This window comes from Cavia porcellus, unplaced genomic scaffold, assembly GCF_034190915.1.
Source record: "Cavia porcellus strain 051 isolate PalLab524CR breed Dunkin Hartley unplaced genomic scaffold, mCavPor4.1 scaffold_7, whole genome shotgun sequence".
NCBI lineage: Eukaryota > Metazoa > Chordata > Mammalia > Rodentia > Caviidae > Cavia > Cavia porcellus.
In genome coordinates this window covers 6,789,182-6,806,868 of record NW_026947490.1, presented here as the reverse complement: position 1 = coordinate 6,806,868, position 17,687 = coordinate 6,789,182, and the positions used below count along the sequence as shown (strand labels likewise).

General features: G+C 49.1%; 1 protein-coding gene and 1 non-coding gene across 6 annotated transcripts in view; both read right to left on the bottom strand.

The window, feature by feature from the left end:
- Tiam1 (TIAM Rac1 associated GEF 1) overlaps positions 1-1,165 on the bottom strand; it is a 359,373-nt gene extending 358,208 nt beyond the window's left edge. For 4 of the 5 annotated variants that reach the window (XM_063252516.1, XM_063252517.1, XM_063252512.1 and 1 more), the window contains exon 1: positions 1,008-1,164. The gene's annotated coding sequence lies outside the window, so the exon portion shown is untranslated. Of the gene's footprint in view, positions 1-1,007 lie in introns of all 5 variants that reach the window. The other variant, XM_063252519.1, reaches the window with a different exon arrangement.
- An 11,215-nt stretch (positions 1,166-12,380) lies between these two features.
- Positions 12,381-12,507, bottom strand: LOC111756016 (small nucleolar RNA SNORA1). The gene has a single exon (XR_002790519.1). It is a non-coding gene; the product is annotated as a small nucleolar RNA SNORA1 (small nucleolar RNA).
- Between the last annotated feature and the right edge of the window lie 5,180 nt (positions 12,508-17,687).

The following is a 17,687-nucleotide window of genomic DNA, read 5'->3' as shown; positions in this document are numbered from 1 at the left end:
ATGGCCAGGTCAGCACGCCGACGGCAGCCACCCACTGAGGGCCCGGGTGCGGAAACCTGAGTGCTCGGGGCGTGACGGGGGCTGGGCGCAAAGGCGCGGAGTTGGCTGCTTCTCCACGAAGCATCTGGCCCCAGGCCCGGGCCCGGGGCGTCACCTGCTGGCGCGCACCAACTTCTCCCCACTCGACAGAGGCAGCAGACCGCGGCCGGGGCCGGGGAGTGTGGCGCGCGGCTCTCGCCCAATGGCGAGGTCTGTAAACAAAAGCTGGCCCCACGCGAGTCCCCGACCGGGTGCGGATCAGCAGCAAAGCAGCAGAGCTGGCGAGGGAGAGAGGCGGAGACGGGATCCGACGCAAGGACCTCCGCGATCCCACCATTCATTGTCTGCACAGCCTTAGGATTTTGCTTCCAGTGCCCCTTCCTAGGCCCTCGGCGGGTCCACAGCCCTGGGTGCCCGCGCTCGGCTCTCCGACCAGGGTTCCCGGTCCGGAGCGCCACACGGATAACCAAGGTGCGCGTCCCGGCCGCGCTGCAGAAAAGCCAGGCCCATGAGTGCCCGAGACAGCACCGAGATGCACACACAGAGCCACGCACGGCGCGTGCACGCCCTCCCTGAAGTTGATTTAAAATCCACCAACAGATGCACAGCGATACCGCCGCCGGAGGTCAGCGCCGACCACCCGGTGACGCCCGGGCAGTGTCACCCGGCGCCGGGCACCTGGGCTCCGCGTCCTCGCTTCCTCCCGGGCGCTCCTCTTCGCTAGGGATCCTTCTCGTGCCTTTCTCTCTCAGATCTCCCCACTCCCAAGTGTGTGCACACGAAAACAATACGCGGAGAGCCCGACCAGGGGGAGCTAGGACCCGCCGGGAGCCCCAGTGTGCGGGAGACGGGGTCAGGACGTGCCCGGCACGGGCGCACGGCTCCGGGCATCCCCATCCCCGTCCTTCGTGACAGTTCTGCCCGGCCGGGCCGGGCCCGAGCCCTTCGTTGAGGGCCACAGTACTCACCTAGGACGCTCGTCGCGGACCCCCGCATCCGCGCCAGGCACAATGCGGGATCGCTGGGCCCCTGAGGCTGCGGGCTCCGAAGCTATCTCCGCGCTGCAGAGCTGCGCGCCCGACGGCGGCGGCGCAGATCTGCCCGGCCGCGCTCCAAGCCGCTCGCCCGCAGCCAATGGGAGCTGTCACGGCTCCGGTACTCGAAGCCTTGGGGGCGGAGCCGCGGGAGCCCGTGGGAAACCTAGCTCCGATTGGGCCGCCTGACAATCGCTCCGCCTCCAGCTAGCCAATCAAAGGCGGCGGAGACGGGAGCGGGGCGTTCGGAGTTGGGCTGGAGAGTCACAACAGCCGCACGCTGGGTACCCGCGCTGCTTCCCGGCCCACGTCCCGGGCTGGAAGGAGGCTGGCTCCGCGAGCGCTCCGCAGGACGCCCTCGGGACTCCGGCGGCGCAGTCTTGGGAGACCGCGAGTAGGCAGCCGAGGCGCCGGGGTCCGAGAAACGGCGAGGGAGCCCCTAACAAAGCAGCCGGGGACGAACCAAGCGGTCTCCGCCTCCGCCTGCTATAGGTCTTCTAAGCTGCCTGTCACCCATCGGAGGCGAAGGTGGCCAATGACGTATGCCACAGGAGTCAGAGTTGGCGCGCGCGCGCGGCTCGGCGTCGGTGGGATTGGTCAGAGGTGGAGGCTGCTCCGGCCGCCCGAGGCGGAGGGGCGGGGAGCCGGACCGGGCGGCGCGGAACCGGGACGCGGCGTACCTTCCACGCGCGGCCGGCTCGGACGGGCTACGGGAAGTTTTTTAGGAGAAAAAAAAAAATCCCAACGTGACCCTCCGCGTGGATGCCCAGGAAGACCACAGAGGGTGCGCCTAAGGCCACATCGGCCTTCCTGGAGTTGCCCTGGCCCGTGGGCCGCTGAGCTTGGCCTCTGCACCCCCACCCACGCCTGCCGCAGTCGCGTCCTCGTGGCCAAGCGAAGGACGCCGACGACAGGGCCTGCAGAGAGAGCGCGTCCCCACACCGAGCCGGAGCCGGCCCTTGCCTGAGAGCCCTGGATCTCCCGGGGACCATGGAGGCCGCGCTGGAGTACGCTCCACCGGGACGGGGTGAGGAGGGGGGATTATTTTGTTAAATAAATAAATAAATAAAAGGAGCCATCAAAGGAATTGCCCGGGCCCTGGTAGGTAAACGTAAAATACAAAAGTAAAAATCATCTTTTACACCTTCTCCTTCGACCCTCTCCTATCACCTCCCAAATCAATGGGTCCGTCCTGTCACTTGTGTTCCATCAAAGGCATCCCATGCTCTTTCTGCTCCCGGCCCGGCTTCCCAAAATCCTGTTGTTCACTTTGTAAAACGATTTTTTAAAAGAAGAAAAATCTCTTGCGTCTTCCCTTTCCCCACAACAAACTCGGCCCACTCAAGCCCCTCGTTGGACCAGCATGGCTGGCAGGGCACCGGGGCAGCCCCTCCTGTGCAGCACGTGAACCTAGATCCTGAGGAGCCTGCTGCCCCCACCACCCGGTCCTCCCTGTGTTACAAGGTGTTAAACTGCAAGTACACCATGTTCCCACCTTGAGCACTGCGTTCCTCCGAGCTAGAATTTTATCTTAACTGCTACATATGAGGACTTGGCGCATTTTGCTCAAAACACTTTAAAATATTTAATGGATTACAGAGGAGTTAGAATTACAAGTGAGCTTTAAAGAACTAAAGTGCTGCTGGGTGCTGTGGCCCACGCCTGTAGCCCCAGCTTCTGGTAAAGCTGAGGCAGGAGGATTACAAGTTCCTGACCAGCCTGGGTAACTTGGCAAGTCTCTGTCTAATAAATAGCTAAAGATGTAGCTCAGGGTACAGCACACTGGGTCCGATCCAAAGTACTACAGATATTTGAAGTGCCTCAAGTGTCAGTAAAAGAAGAATGTTTAGGATAAGAGCTGTCCATAGATATGTTCACTGGGTTCCATGATGGGTGACCCAGGGGCATTTCTAGTTCAAATCCAAAAGCTTTTTCCAAAGACACCTCTTCCAAAACCAGCTTTGAAGCCAGAATCCTGCACAAGCTTCTCAATGAAGATCATTCCTCATGAAGCTCTTCAATCAGGTGAAAGAGCAATTTGTTGGGAGCCACCATCTTGGGAAGGTTTGTGTGTGCACACAAATGGAATAAGCACTTCGGAGATGAGTGGATTTTTAATTTTGTTTTTCTATCCTGGAGGTTGAACCTGTGCTTTTGCAGTAAACTACATTCCTGGCCCTTTTTATTTTTTTATTTTAAGACAGGGCCTCGCTGAGTTGCCTAAATTACATTCAAATTTACAGTCCTGCCTCAGCCTTCCCGATGAGATTACAGGCATACACTAACACACCCAGTTGAAGAGTTTTGCAAAGGTGTTCAGAAGCACATTTGGCCGTGCTTAGCCACAGAATCTGGAGCTAGGGTGTCAGACCTTTAACCTTGTGACTTTCAAACGTAATTAAGGATAAATTGCTACAGACTTCCATGCCTCAGTTTCCCCATGTATATAATTGAGAGGATAATAATGCCTATTACACAAGGTTGGTATGAGGATAAATGAGTTAATATTAGCATATGCTTAGAAGAGTACTTAGCACATGGTGGCAATAAATAATGCTTGCTAGGCACATAAACATCTTGCACACAGACGTGTGCAGTAGAGACTGCAGAAATGGCTTTGGTGAAGTTTTCTAGGAGTGACGTGTCTCTCCACATCCTCAGATCCAACTAGACTGAGATGAAAATTATTCAGAAAGGTAGATTTTGTTTGCACTGGACTTGCATATACTTCTTGTCAGTGTCTCCTAAGCAGTACAAGTATTTAAACAGCATTTACACTGCATCATCATGAGTATTCTAGAGATCAAGTATAGGAGAATGTACCAAGGTTATAGACAAACACTACGTCATTTGATTAAAAAACAAAAATATTTAAAAGGGGCCCAGTGGCACATGCCTGTAATCTCAGCACTGAGGGAAACTGAGGCAGGAGGATCACAAGTTTAAGCCCAGTCTGGGCAATTTAGCAAGACCCTGTCTAAAAATAAAACATGGACTGAGGATGTAGTTAGTACATTAGATCCTGGGTTCAACCCCCGGTACTATAAAAGAAAATGTGAAAACCAGTTGATAGGCAATAAACAGCTCATTCCACTATGGAGACACCAAGATGGGCTCTCCTCAGGCTGTTAATCATTAGAATGCAAGCTTCACAACCTACCAGCTGCATAGCCTTGAGCAGTTTACTAACCTCTCTTCAGCTTTAGTTCTTGTTCTCTAAAATAGGGGTAATAACACCTAACCATTAGGATGCTAGGAGAATTAAAAAGAGGTCATGCACAGCTCATAGAAGGAACTCGTGTCAGCTATTAGCCCACATCCCTAATTGCAGTTGTATCATCTTTAAAAAGAAGATAATAACATTTCAATCAGTGGTGAGGAGCCTGACTATGGCAATGTCAGCCAGAAAGGGGCAAGGGGATGGAGAGAAGCCTCATGTTCTCGCTGGCCCTCCTTCAGTCTCTCCCCACACCCCATCTGCATCCATACGCCAGGACTCTGCTGTTTTGCTTTGTGGGCACTGGGGTGGACAGAGTTCAGCCAATCCAGCGTTAGCATCCATTTTATGACCTCAGCAGAACAGAGTAGCATCCATGCATCGGGGCTGTCTCTCACCTCCAACCTGAGCTGCGTGTTGCCGCTCCCCACTGTGGCGAAGTGCTCAGGCCATTTCCATTAAAAACACAGACAAGTGCCATCTGGCAGAGTATCCTGCAGTCTCGTCTCCCGAGGGCACTGTTGACATCTAAAGAGAATGTGAGCTGACACGAAAGGAATATACAGAGTGATCAAAGGCAGAATCCAGGGATTGGGCAGGAGAAGGGCAAAAGGACCTAAGCTTCAACAGGAAGCCAATGCTTTCCTCCAATGGCACCACTTGCCAGAGATCTCTGCAGACAGAGACATAGCTAAGTCATTGTAAATGGCCTTCCCCAGTGCAGGAATACCATGACAAGCCCACACCAGGCACCATGCCTCACCCGTGTTCCTCAGCTACTCTCTGTGCTAGCCATGGCTTCTCATTTAGTGCTGCATCCAAGGATCTGCTACAATGCCTGGCATGTATCAATGCTGAGTACAGGAAGAGTGGAGCCTCCTGCCCTCCCTGCAAGAAGCTAGGCACTTAGTTGCTTTCTTCTGTCATTTACTATCTTCGAAGAGGGGCAGGAGGCAGCTTTTGAAAAATCTCTCCGGCAGGGTGGTGTTTGTATACCTTTGTCTCTGCTGTGGTTTCCATATAGATGCTCCCCCTTTGAAACTCAATTTGGATCTCAGTGTAATGGCTTTGAGGGGTTGTACGTGGTGGTGCATGCCTGTAATTCCAGCACTTGAGAGGCTGAGACAGGAGGATAGCAATGAGTCTAAGGCCAATCTGGCCTACATAATGAGTTATATAGTGAGACTGTCTCCAAATTTTTTTTTTAAAAAGGCAATTAGGTCATTGAGCATTGCCTTCATAAACAGGTGCAGGTCTCAAGGAACTGAGTTAATTCAGTGGGAGATAACACGGAGCCCCTGGGTAGCTCTTAGTTACAATCTCAGTCCCTTCCCCACTTTTAAAATTTTATTTTAAAGGTATACTAGAGAATTTTTCTAATTTGTAATTCTCCTTTCAGACTCCAGAGTAGCTGATATTACAGGTGTATACCACTATATGTGGTTCCTATTTTTATTTTAAGATAGGATCTCATTAAGATGCCCAGATTGGTCTTGAAATTGGGATCCTCTGTGTCAGGCTCCCAAGTAGCTGGGACCACAGGTGTGAACTGCCACACTCAGCAAGGGACTGGGTTAGTTCTTCAGAGAGTGATTTAATGCTCTCCTGGGGACTGGCCTAGTTACCCCGGAAGCTGAGCAGCCAGCCCTCGGTCTTCTCTGCACATGCCCACTTGACCTTCTGCTTTTCCTCCACATTGTGACACAGCACAAGGCCCTCGCCAGGTGCAGTCACCCAACCTAAGACTTCCAGCCTCTGGGACCACAAGCTGAATAAATCTTTGACCTTCATACATCATCATCCAGTCTCAGCTGGCCAAGAGGTCTCCAGCTAAACATGAGCTCCTTAAGAGTACGCTTCCCTTTCTCAGAGCATGCACAGTGGATATGTCCAGTAAATATTCTTGGTGTGGTGGCAAGAATCCCAGCACTTGGGAGGCTGAGGCAAGAGGATCATTGCAAGTTTGAGGCCAGTCTGGGCTACAAAGTGAGCTTAAGGCCAGCCTGAACAGGATAGTGAGACCTTGTCTCAAAAAGACAAAAAAAAAAAATCAATCTCATGGGAACCTAACAGGAGGGAGGTAAGAGCTAGACTTCCCATAGCAGCAGTCCACAGTCCCTGATTCACCCTTAATTCTATGCCAAAACCCATTAATCTGCATCAAGAATGGCTACGCAGAACCCAGGCTCAAATGTAGACTGAGAAAATTTTACTGAATTAAACCTACCTAGATGGTACCCCTGGGTCTTTTTTTTTTTTTTTTTTAATACTTCTAAGCTTTTCTGTAACCAATGAGAGGCAAAGCCCTGGCATTGTTCAGAACAACAGGCTCCAAGGAGGTAGGAGGCCCACCTTGAAATCAGGAAGCCACTCTGGGGAGCGGGGAGGATTCTTTTCTGAGGTCCACCACTGGAGAGTGTCTCTGAGTATTCTGAGAAATGGCCCAGAGAACCCTGGCTTTGGTGTCCCCAAGAAGAACACCCACTTTGAAGTGACACGACCTGCTTAATTTGTGAATATCATGGGATGGCGGAAATGAAGGGTAATGACTATATTGCTTCATTGAAAATGCAATGCTTTTTAACATTTCTCTTTTAAAACTATTGGGTAGGAAAAAGAAAGGGATAAAATTAAGACTCAAGTCAGTACTCAGCATTTGCAACAGAACTTTTGATTCTACCGAGCTGGGTAGTCCCTTCCCTTCTGCCATATTGGTTCCTCATCTCTACCCTCTCCTTCCTTCTCTTCCCATACCCAGCACCAGCCTTTGCATGTGTGACCTATGGGCTCCATAAGGCTGCAAGCTCCAAGGGCCACACACTTGGTTCAGTGCTCTGCTCTGGCTATCTTGAAATGTTTTAACTTTTCAAAGGGGGTACCCTATTTTCATTCATCCCCAGGCTCCATAAATTGCACATAGTCCGTCTTACCCACATCCCTTTCCATCCAAGTATCTGTCTTATCCTCAATTTTTGTGACCTCTAGTTTGCACTTTCACACAATTATTTAGTTTCACACAATACATTGAGACAGCACCCAATAGTCATCCATTAAGGAACTCAATGTAAATTCAACATATTGTTTGTCCTTTGCAGGTTGGAAATGATGCAAACCCAGGCAACATATGGAGATATGTCCTTGAGATTTGGAGATCCAGTGCAGCAAAGAACATTAGGCTCATGTGGAGACATATCTAGATATGGTCACTAAAGAACTATGAGAAGACAAGCAAGGTGAACCCAAGGGCCATGAAAACTCCAGAAAGGTGCAAGTTTTCTCATCCAATGATGGTTCACTTATGTCTGAAGTTGTCTGAGAGCAAGAAGACCAGACATTTGGTGAAATATTATTCTGGATGTGTTCATGTGTCATTGGCTGGGACTGATATTTGAATTGGTGGACTAAGCAAAGGAAACTGCCCTCCCTAATCTGGGTGGGCCTCATGTGATCAGCTGAAGGCCTGCATAGAACAAAATGCTCACTCCTCTAAGTAAGAAGGAATCCTCCTGTCCACCAGTTGGGAAAGGATCTTCTTTCTTTTCCTGCTTTCAGGCTTGAACAAGCCTGCCAGCATTCAGACTGCATCTTCCACTATCAGCGCTCCTGGATATCAGGCCTTTGGACATAGACTAGGACTATGCTGTTCCCCTTCCTAGGCCACCAGCTTGCCAACTGCAGATCTTAGAATTGGTCAGATTCCACCATGACATGAGCCAGTTTTCTTACTAAGCCTCTCCGGTTGGTTCTGTTCCCCAGGGGTCACCCTGGCACATCCCAGTAGTTTTCCCCCAGAACCATCCATGAGTCCTCTTCACCCTTGTTCCTCTATGTGGGATTCATGGGCCAGCACCAAAGGCCTCACTAGCATCAGAAATGTACAATCTCAGGTCCCATCCTACATATGCTGAATCCAAACCTGCATCTCATCACATCCCAGATGATTGATCTGCATGTCAAATGTGAGAAACACATCAGTCCCTCTGAAGATGCAAAACCAGTTGGGAAGAATAACTATTAAAAAATAGTCAGCTGGAGTCTCATCCAACTAAAATCCCAGTACTCAGGAGGCTGAGGTAGGAGGAATACCATGAGCTAAAGGCCAGCCTAAGCTACATAGTGAACTCAAGATCAAGCTGAATACCAAAGGAGATTCTGTGTCTAATTAATTCGTTAAAAATAAATGCTCATGGAGTCTGACATGGTGGTGTGTGCCTATAATCCCAGCACTGGCGAGGCTAAAACAGGAGGATTGCTGAGAGTTCAAGGCCAGCCTGGGAGCCATAGTGAGTTCAAGGTCAACCTGAACGGCATAGCAAGACACTATCTTTAAAAAATAAAAAATAAAAAAATAATTTAAAGAAATACTCACGGTCTAGAGTGTAACTCCACAGTGGAGCTCTAGGTTAGCATACACCAGGTATGAGCTCAATCCACAGAACCAAAAATAAATGATTCATTTAATTAAAGAAATAGTTGGTAAAATAACTTTGTTTTTTGATTTATTTTTTTCTTTGTTTGCTGGGGAAAGGTCTAGCTTCGTAGTTTAAGGCTGTTCACACTGCCCTCAGACTTACAGCAATCTTTCTGCATCGGCCTCCTGAGAGCAGGGATTACAGACATGACGACCATGCCTAGCAAGAAGGAAGCTTTGCTTCTTTACTTCCTTAACACTAGAGACTGGATTGATTGACTGGTTGAACCCTAACCCTAACCCTAACCCTAATCCTAAACCTAACCCTAACCCTAATCCTAACCCTAATCCTAATCCGAAGCCCACTCCTGCCAGGCATGTGCTCTACCACTGAGCTTCATTCCCAGCAAGAATTAGTTTAATCGGGGGCTGGGGATTTAGCTCAGCAGCATAAGCGCCTGCCTTGCAAGCAGGCAGTCGTGAGTTCAATCCCCGGTACCAATAAAAATGAAAAAGACAAAAAAAAAAAATAGTTTAATTGAAGCTTTCTTGTCTGAGGACACTGGAAAGGGAGTGAAGGGGTCCTCGAAAAGGAATTCGGAGGCCAGGAAATTTCCTGAGCCATGATAAACCCTCAGTTATGGAAAAAGGACCAAGGAAGCATCTATACAAACTCGCCTGCCAACCGACACAAGTAAATCTCACAAGGCAAGCCAGACTGAGCAGGCTGCCTTTCACTCAGCTCAGCCGCCTCCTCGCTGTCACTCACTTCTCTGGTTTATGTTATTTTTCTCTGGTGCACCGGAGGTTTGTGGAGAATCCGCAATTGGCTGCGAATGGGCTCTGAACAACAGCAACACTTCTGCAGAACTGGCAGGGACCGTGCTACGTAATATTTCAGAAACTTCAAGGCAACGGGACGAACAAATAACAAAAAAAAAAAAAAAAAAAATCCCAAATTTTTTAGAGGAAAGCGCTGGGAATCAAAAGCAATTATTGGGAATGCATCAGGGTTCTTCAAAAGAAAAACAAATTTTTGAGTTTCTGCTATTCCAGTCTGATTATTCATTCATACACCAGGACAAGAACAAAAGCTCCTCTTGCGGCAAGCTGTGGAGCTTGTGTGGTGATGGGCTGCTGAGACTGTCGCCAGGGCGTCTTCTTTACCTGTCACGCACTGGCTGAGGGTCTGGCCACCTGGGCAGACGCGGAGGCAGAAGTGGTTCCCCCCAAACTCTGGGCAGCGTAGGGCGCATGCGCCGCACCACGCGCCTGCGCTCTGATCTACAGACCCAGCAGGGCTGGGAGGCCGCCATGCTGCTGCGCTCTGCTCCCTGCAGGCTTGGGCCGCGTAGCGGTGCAGCCGCAGGAAGCAGCTTCTTTTCCTAGGATGCTGTGAGAGCACCACTTAATCTGTATGTGAATGTAGTTGTTGCAGGTTTTACACACACAGCCTAGACAAGCAGTAAAGGAAAAAAAGCCTAGTGATTAAAGCAAAGATTCTGCCCTCAGCCAGAGCTTTCCTCTGTTCCTTACCAGCTATGTGACCTTGGGGAGGCTACCTTGTGTCTGTGTGCTTCACGGGCCTCATCTGTTAATTGAGGTGCATAAGAGCGCCCTTTACAAGGATGATATGAGGACTGATCGGGCTGAGGAATAAGGAATGAGAAACACAGGGGCTGCCGGATGCAGACCTGTAATCCCAGTACTCAGGAGGCTGAGACAGGAGGAGCCCAAAAAGCTTGGGCTAAACAGTGAGTTCAACGCTAAACTACATAGTAAGACCTTCACTATAAAAATAAAAATAAAATACATGACTCATGTTAGAAACACTATGGGCCCAGGCACTCTGCCCCTGAGCTATGTATCATCAGCCTTCTGTTCCCCCTAAGACAGGGTGTCAGCAGGTTTCCCAGGCTGGTCTGGAACTTGTGATTGCCCTTCTCGGCCTCCTGAGTAGTTGGGGTCACAGGCATATGCCACTGCCTCTGGCTAGAATCACCTTTAAAAGACTTACGAGGCACCACTACCATGGCTCCCGAGAGGCCCCAAACACTTATGAACTCTTCCTGTCTGCAGTGTCATCCTATTCACTCCAGCACATTCTCCAAACAAGAACGAACAAGTCCCACGGCCTCTCCTTCTTTACCCAGAAAGCTCCTGGCCTTACCATCTAGGCAGGCATGAGCAGGCTGGTACAATGGGAGGTAGCTCTAACTGAACCTGGTTTTTGTCCTTTGTCTAATAAGCCAAAGCTGTACCTATACACTCCCATGCTCTGGCCCTATGTTGTACCTCATCTTCAGGGAGTGCTAGGGGCTTTCAAACTGTTCTTACTGCCCGATGGCCTCTGAAAAGTCCTTCAGTAGGTACGCGATAACCTCTGACCTTTCTGTCTTCCTAAAATTCTCCCAAACTCATGCCCTCCCTGTTCCCCAGGAATGACTGGGGCTCATAGAACAGTATCTTTCTCTCCTTGGCCCTCTGCCTGGATGGACACTTTCCAACCAAGTTCCCTGCTACCCAGGGTGACCCTGCCACCTCCTCTGAGAAGCTCTCTTGTCTGCCTGGTTGTTGAGCACAAATGAGACCTCACCTTTTCCACTAACTCAACTTTTCATAGAATAGCCACGTTGACTTTCCACAATGTGCCCTATGCTGTCCGTTTAAAACATAAAAGAGACTAGGTAATGTGACCAGGGCCAACTCATTCTCCAAGACTACATCTGCAAAATTTTTTCCAGTCCAAGTTACAAACAGAGCCCATCCCCCACGTCTGTCTCACTCAGAGGTGGTACAGTGGGCACAGCCTGGCACACTTGGTGTGTCCTGTCGGAAACAGCAGGGCACCTCTCCCGGGCACACCCTGGCCTCCGGCTTCCAGTAACCCAGCCCAGTGCAGTCCCGGAAAAGGACAGAAGATCAGTCCAGTTTGTCAGACTGAAGATGTTGAACACAGCTTATGAAGGGCTCTCAGGTAGAGAGCTCTCATTACTACATTTTCAGCTGATACAATAGTTGTACGTGTTTGTGGGGTATAATGCAACTTTTTAAATTGTATACAACATCCAGGGAGCAGAGCCATATAACCGACATACCCATCACCTTGGATCCCCTATTTCTTTGCATTGGAAACATTAAAAACCCTACCAGCCATTTGAAATACACCCCATTAATGACTATCAACCACTGTTTCCTTGCTGTGCTATAGAAGAACATCGAAAGTTATTTTTCCCTCAAACTCTACCTTGGTACCTAACCCTTCCCAGCATCCGGTAACCACTTTTATACTTTTTTTTTTAAATTTAAAATCAATACCTTGTTATTTAAGGAATTTTATATATAAGTCCTTCCATGCCAATGCAGGTTATCTTAATGAGGTGCTTTGTCTTCACAGCAGCCCTTTTTAAAGAACTGAAGCTTAATCCAGCCATCCTATCTGCCTGATCATCATTTTCTTTTCTTTGGGGCTTTTATCTCCACTTGAATTACGAATACATTGATGACAACTTCAAAGTTCCTGTGATTCTAGGCCCAAACTTCTGCCAGCAATTTACTTTAGGATCCTAGAATTTAAAGTACTTGGTGTTAGAATATGAATTCTAGACTATTATTCATTCATTATTCATGTCTAATATTGAAAATCAGCATTGTTCAGTCTTTATTTTACTCTTAAGCAAAGTGTCGCAGGTCTCACTGTCACCACAGTGATACATTTACTATGACAGAGGCATCACCTGTGTCTCCATTTAGCTGCACTGACCAATTTTGGACACCAGTTGACAGCGCCCATTCTAGATGAGGCCATCACCCTACTCTTCTGCAAAATCAGTTTTTGATTCCTGCATGTAAGTATCTGTCCTTCTGATCTGAGTTTGTTTCACTTAACACATTCTCTCATTCTATCAATAGTGCCAGAAAGAGAAGACTTTATTCTTTCTCTATAGGTAAATTATATTCCACAGCACGCCACATGTCATGGCTTACATCTGAAAGGTCTCACGTGAGTGGAAGGTGAGTGGGCCTATGCCCATCAGGAGATTCACCCGCGGATGAGTTCCCAGCTGCATGGGCTGCCAGGAGGTGGGGAGTGGTGGAGGCAGTCACTGAGAATGTGACCTGGAAGGCTGCTTTCTTGTCCCCAGCTACTGCCGTAGCTTTTTGCTTCCTGGCTACTAATACTGAGCACCTTTTCTTTGCCCAGGCCTCCACCTTGGAGCCAGCTATGGACTGAAACCAAGAGTCGGAATGAGCCTGTGCTCCTGGATGTGGTGGGTGTCGGTTATTGCGTCCCAGCAGGGAGGAAAGATGTGACCCAGACACCTCATTTACTTTACTCATCTGTCGAAGGGCACCTAGGCTGATTCCACAGCACAGCTGTTGTGAACACAGCCACAAAGAAACACAGGTATGTGGGTATTTCTCTGCATCCTAATTTCATTCCTTGCGTGCAAACCCAGAGATGGGCTAGCTGGACGTATGGTAGAGTACATCTATTTCTAGTTTTTGAGGAATGTATCTATTTTCCATGATGACTGTACTAACTTGTATTCCTAGCAAAAGCATATGCATCTCCCCTTCGCAGCAGCCTTGCCAGCATTTGTTGTTTGTTGTCTTCTTTATAACAAGACTGCCTCATTTCGTGTCCTGACCCTACCTTTCTCTTTCCAGAGGTCCTATCTGCCCTCTTTCATGGATGTAGGAGTCTCATTTTCAAAACTCTTCTTCAGAAGGTGAGTAGGAGATTGGATCTTAAATCCCCACCCCACCAAGGACCATGTGTGGGAGTCTTGGGCTCCAGGGAGATGCCACTGAAAGGCAGTGAAACCTCAGGGGTGGGACCAGTGAGAGGTTTTCTGGTCACAGAGGTGGCGCCCTTGAAAGGATAACAGGACCCTTGTCTCTTTCTTGCTTCCTGGCCGCCAGCTGAGCAGTTTGCTCCCCATGATCCCACTATGAGGTGCCAGCTCATCACGGCCAACCACCAGAAAACCAGAGCTCGCTGCCAGGGAGCCAAAAATGCACCTTGGCTGTCTGCAAGTGGATTGTCTCAGGACGTGCTACCGCAGTGAGAAGCTGATGAAGGCAGTAGTGACTGCACGAGGACGAGAGATGCACTGACTCGGGAAACATTTACAACTGCCTGCTCTTTGCCGCGAATGCACTGCAGCTGCAAGAAAGGGATGTGAAGAAAGCCCAGATTTCCCCAGACTTCCGACAGGCACTGAGCCGCAGGCAGGGCTGGGGCGTGGCCTGGGAAGAGACCTTCCTCTCTGGCTCCTCCCTTCTGTCGCTGCTTCCTGGCCATGATAACCGAGCAGCCCTCCTCCGCCAGGCCTTTCCACCATGTTCTTCTTGCCTTGGAGGCAGCAAGGAACTGAAAATGTGAGTCTGAATGAACCTCTCCCCTCCATCATGGGTTTTTTGACTTTGGCTTTTTAACGTACCAGGTTCCTTTTCTGGGGTTGGCAGAACAAACTACCATAGCTGTTGGATGGCTTGAAAAACACACTGTGTCCTGCCAGTTCTGGGAGCTGGAAGTCCACGATCAAGGTGTCACCTGGTCGGGAGACACTGGGCCTCTCTCCTAGGTTGGCAGGTGGCTGCCTTCTCTGTGTCGCCCTGCTCTTCTTATGAGGGTGCCAACTGGGTAGAGTTGGGGCCAACGAAGGCCTCATCTTCACTCGGTCTCCCCTTTCTAGACACCGTCTCTAACCGCAGCCCTGTGCTGGGGGGTAGAGTTCCAATACACAGATTTTGAAGGGACACAGTTCAGCCCATGACTGGTACCCCACAACCCATACCCCATCCCACCATGCTGCAAGCAGAGGGAAAAACACCACAGCTAAGCCCTTGGAACTGGGCACACAACTTCTTTCCGTTGTGTTTGTGACTGTTTTCTTTGCTGAACAGCTGAACTGAAATCTTTGCCAGTTAGCACACGGTCAGATAAGAGGCAAAATCACTCCTCAGAAGCGTGTGTGCTCTTCTTTTGGAAAAGAAGAAATCCCAGTGATGGGACTCCTAAGTGCTTCTTTTATAATTCCATGAATAAAGAAGAATGGTGGTTATGTGGTATCAGTATCAAAAAAAAAAAAAAAAAAAAAAAAGAATACTCAGCTGGGTGTGGCAGAGGGTGCCTGTAATCCCAGCACTCTGGGAAGCTGAGGCAGGAAGACCAAAGTTTGAGCCCAGCCTAGGCAACTCAGCAATTTAGTAAGACTGTCTCAAAATAAAAAGTGAAAGGGCTCAGTGGCAGGCACATACCCTGGGTTCAGTCCCTTGTACTAACAAGAAAAACTGAGGTGTCTCATGCTTGGTGGTGGCTTCCAGGGTCCAGGTTTGCACATTACTAAACGTGTGCTTCTGCCCTGCTGGGAGAAAGGTGGCAGCCAAGGAGGGCAGAGCGCTGGAGACGCCCTGACTGACTCGGCCAGGGCCTTTCCTGCCGTCTGCACACATCTCACGAGACACCGATCTGTGACTTGGCCCCAACCACGGGTGCCCTTCCTTCAGTAGCCGTGTTGTTCTCTCCTTTTGGCCTGGAAGTAACTTTTTTCTTCCAAAAGCATATGCATCTCCCTTCGCAGCAGCCTTGCCAGCATTTGGTGTTTGTTGTCTTCTTTATAACAAGACTGCCTCATTTCGTGTCCTGACCCTACCTTTCTCTTTCCAGGGGTCCTATCTGCCCTCTTTCATGGATGCAGGAGTCTCTCTTTCACTCTTAAAAAAAAACTTTTTAAGAGTAAAACAAAACTCCTAAAACTTGTGGTCTATAAAAAGTGACTTTTCAGTCTTGTCGTGCAGATCATTTTCTTGATTGGTCAAACCTCAGTTTTCTAATATATAAACTGGTAACTGAAAACAGAATACACCACAGTATTCCTGCATTTATATCTACTGCAGGCAATTTTCCTGCATTTATATCTCACTCCTACGAAATTCCCATGGCCAGCTGGTAGAAACAGAAAAGATTAGTAACTACATTTTTTTCCTCATTCACAACTCCAGGACAGTTCCTTATTAAACACTGAGTTTGTATATTCTGTAACTTTTTTTTTGAGACAGGGTCTCACTCTGTAGCCCAGGCTGCCCTCAAACTCCCGATGATCCTACTGCCTGAGCTTCCCAAGTATGGAGATTACAGGCAAGCACCACCGTATCCAGCTCCATAATTAATTTTTAATATCCAGCTAACAAAGGACAAAGAGAAAATCATCTCTATTTTTTTAAAAAATTCCATGTAATAAGTATGTACACAAAGCAGGACAGACAGATGAACTGACTGAATGATTGATGGGTTGGTTGCCGAGCTGGAGATGGAATCCAGGATCTTCCATGCACTAAGCAAGCACCAACCACTAAGCCACACTCCCTGTCCACACTCAGAAGATTTGTTGAAGTCACTTTCAAATTATTGTCTCTTGATTAAAATCTTAATGCAATTAGGAAATGATCCCCATCAAATATTGCTACTGGGTTGGCCTTGCTGGCTAAAATGCATGTTCTTAGGACACAGAAAGGGGAGCAGAGCCAAATCTCACAGATTGAGTTCCACAGGAGGCAGAGGATGAGGTAAGATTAGCATGCAGGGGAGGGAGGGGACATAATTAGTCCATTTTCTACAGTAACATACCTGAGGTTGCATATTTCGTAAGTAAAATGGGTTTATGTAGCTCACAATCTCAAAGTGCATAAATGCAGGATTTCTCAGTTTCATCTGTTCTGTCTCTGGTGAGGGCCTCCTGGCTTCGTCACAACATGGTGGAGAAGCAGGGGGAGGAAGAGCCATGTGCAGAAGAGCCATGTGGGTGTAAGGGAGGAAGGCCACTTGATACAGCCCAATACCCTGATGACAGCCCACTTCGGTGAGAAATAATCAGGGTCCCATGAGAACTGTCTTGGTCCTTTCTGAAGGTGGCAGCCTGATCCCCTGACCATGAGCTCCTGGAGCCAAGCCCTTAGCAGATCCACCAGGAATCACCAGGAATCACCAGGCTTCCGGGGCACAGCCCATGGGTTATATGCAAACCACACTCAAGACATGGCTGGAGAGAGGGGAGATGGCAGAGGGAGAAGCTGAGCCTCATTCATCTCCACAAGACCTCAGCCACCTCATGGGCTGCTCCCAAGCTGGGCCACCTTGAGAGGCAGGGGCCTCAGTAGGCCCAGGCAGCCCCTGAGTAAAGGATGAATGTGGGATTCCTGAGGGAATCCTGTTCCCAAGGAGAGCTGATGGCTGAGAGCTGATGGTGCACAGCCTTCCGGGAGTTGGGGGAGGGAATTCTGCAGGGAGAAGGGAAGAATCAGACAGATCCACAGGGCTGGCTGCTCACACAGGAAACCACTGACCTTCAGAAAAGGGGAATCTTCCCGGAGAGGACCCAGGCTTGTTCCTAGTCCACCACTCCTCTCATCTGTCCTTGAGGGGCTTCTATCATAGTTGCAGGACAATAGGCCCACAGCACTGGTTTTCTTTAGCCCTCAGGGTTTCAAAATTTTGAAGCCTGTCAATATTAGAAAAACTGGGAAACCTCTATGGTGGTTAAACTTAGCTGCTGACCTGACTATATTAAGAGGCTCCCGGAGAAATGATGGGAATGTGGGGGTGCTGTACTGCTCAGTGGATTAATCCACTGATGTTCACAGCAGAGTGTGCTGTCAGGGCTTACTGGGGCCTTAGGAGGGTGCATCTCTCTCAGAAGTTCTTCCCCTTCACTCTGCTTCCAGGCTGCAAGGAGTGACCAGCTAGGTTCCACCATGCCCTTCTGCCATGATGCTCCTGCTTCAGAACCAGCCAACCATGGACTGAATCCTCTGGCACCATGAGCTAATTTCCACCTTTCCTCCTTAAATCGAGGTTGTTGGGTAATTGTCACAGCCACTGGCAAGCTGACCAATACAATATCCCATAAAATTTTTTTTCTTGAAAACACCGTAAGATTTTTCAACTTAACCTCCTAAAGGTTATGGTCATCAGACATGG